Source organism: Onychomys torridus, chromosome 18 (assembly GCF_903995425.1).
Source record: "Onychomys torridus chromosome 18, mOncTor1.1, whole genome shotgun sequence".
Taxonomy (NCBI): Eukaryota; Metazoa; Chordata; class Mammalia; order Rodentia; family Cricetidae; genus Onychomys; species Onychomys torridus.
This window is the reverse complement of record NC_050460.1, coordinates 19,059,167-19,061,718: the sequence shown is the minus strand read 5'-3', so window position 1 is coordinate 19,061,718 and position 2,552 is coordinate 19,059,167. Positions and strand designations below refer to the sequence as shown.

Below are 2,552 nucleotides of genomic sequence, written 5' to 3'. Positions count from 1 at the left end.
CCAATGCTTTTATTATGGTGAACAGTGTTCAGTGAACAATCATGAGGTACCACTTTGATTTTGCTGTTAACTAATTGAGACAAAAGAGTATGTAGTGGTTAGCCATTCCAGCCTTGGCCTGGAAGTTCCAACCCCCACTGAAGCTTCGGTAATGGTCACTCCTACAAGGCGGGGCTGAGAGAGGATGCTGAAGACCCAGGATCCAAATGAGAAGGATCTCTTGGTGCCCAGACCCTGGACGCTGGAAGTAGACCAAGCAGAGTTCTCCAGAGAACACCACCGGACTGCACCATACCTTTGCCAGACCCTACAACCTATCTATCCCTTCATTTGTAAGTTATGCCACAAAATAAACCTCCCTTTTAACTACGTGGAGTGGCCTTAATAATTTTACCAATATCTGGTGCTCGACATGGGGCACGAACCCATGACCCTGAGATTATGAGTCTCATGTTCTACCGACTGAGCTAGCCGGGCACAGAACTATATTTGTTATAATGTACACATATTTTTACTCTTATTTGAAATATTTGTATATTGATACAAATGTAAATTTATATCTGTCATACTGTATGTATGTTCTACTTCTGTTTAAGATATTCTGTATACTGATATATATTTAGGATTATAATCATATTGCACTATACATTCCTACCTCTGTTAAAGATATTTTGTGTATTGTCACAATTTAAAGTCATTGTCCTTTACTGTATATTTGCTTACAGACTGTTTGCCTTGTTTACATGAAACCTTAGTCCTTAGGTTGTTTACGTAGATAAGACTTACAGATTTATAGTCACCCATGCTTGTCATCTCTATAGTTTTGTTAGTTATATTATCCAGATTTATAGATACATAGGTCGGATGGATAGGTAATCTTCAAACACTTCATGGACCTAGAGAATATGGCATTTAAATAACTTAGAATTCTGTTGACCTGAGACACAATTGCTCCTGGCAGCACCGATTTGATCCTGAGAGAATGTTGGGCTTCTAAGACATTTCCATTTGGAAGTTTGTCTTCTTGGCACAAAATGGCCTACTGGGCAAAGAACTGTTCTTGCCTCAACTGCTGACAGTACAAATGCTGTCCTTTCTGGACAAGTGGGACCCAAGGAAAGCGACCACTGTGCTCTGCCAAGACAAGGTAAGATGGTCTTTCAGAATTCCTGCTTCAGAAAATGGTCTGTCAGATACTCTAGGCCTGTAGCCTATTTGAATGCACCAACAATGCTGAGAAACATTAGGTAACTGTCTAGGCTGCCAGCTGTCTCTGTCTACTCTTGCAAGACTCCCGAAAGTTGCTTGTGGCTTGCATCCTTCTTCTCCCATTTCTCAGGTATTATTATATTCCTTCTCAGGTCTTCGATGAAATTGAAGACTAGCAGTTATAGTTACAACTTTACATATATAATCTTAGAACATATTAAGTATTAGACTCAGGTTCTTTAGGATAGGACACCTTTTGGAATGATCTTTGTAACATGCCACCTACCCACGCTCTAGACTTCCCTGGATTTTAGTTTGTGTTTCTTGCTTGATATTGTTTGTATTGATTGTAGTTCCATCTTATCTAGGTCATTATCCCTCATTACTCCTGGACAATATTTGATAACCATTTCTTTGTATATAGTCTTATATTAGGCTAGAACCTTCTTATTTAGACAAAAGGGGGAGATGTAGTGGGTAGCCATTCCAGCCTTGGCCTGGAAGTTCCAACCCCCATTGAGGCTTCAGTAATGGTCATGCCTACAAGGTGGGACTGAGAGAGGATGCTGAAGACCCAGGATCCAAATGAGAAGGATCTCTTGGTGCCTGGACCCTGGACACTGGAGGTAGACAGAGCAGAATTCTCTAGAGAACACTGCCAGACTGCGCCATACCTTTGCCAGACCCTACAACCTACCTATCCCTTCTTTGTAAGTTATGCCACAAAATAAACCTCCCTTTTAACTACGTGGAATGGCCTTAATAATTTCACCAATAGTATAAACAACATTTTATGACATGTATAAGATAATTGGAAACCAAAAATATTTGTATGAAAAGAAGAAATGAAATTGAAGTATATCTACACCAATGTCCCCACAAGTATGACATATCTAAAATATAATGTATGATTATAGTGTAATTTAATTCATTTCCACATATACATAATTTAGACCTTGTATTAGTTTGCTTTTCTATTCCTGTGATAAAATTCCATGACCAAGGCAGCTTCCAGAAGGAAGGGTTAATTGGCCTTCCAGTTCTAGAGGGATAGGCCTCCATCCCCTTCACAGATGGGAAGCGTGGTAGCCAGCAGTTATGGCTACTGGAGAAGGTGAGGCTCCCATCTCAAAGCATAAACAGGAAGCAGAGAGTGAACTGAGGACGGTGTGTGGCTTTTGAAACCTCAAAGCACAACCCCAGTGACATAATTCTTTCACAAGCCGCACCTCTTAAACCCACTCAAACAGCATGACCCACTGTGGACCAAGGTATACAAATGCCCAAGACTATAGGGGGTAAGACACTTCCTCAAACCACCATCTGCTCCCTTAGTGAAGTTT

The 2,552-nt window shown here is 40.6% G+C and overlaps 1 non-coding gene across 1 annotated transcript; it reads right to left on the bottom strand.

The window, feature by feature from the left end:
• Positions 1–404: 404 nt before the first annotated feature.
• On the bottom strand, positions 405–477 carry Trnam-cau. The gene has a single exon. It is a non-coding gene; the product is annotated as a tRNA-Met (tRNA).
• Positions 478–2,552: the final 2,075 nt, after the last annotated feature.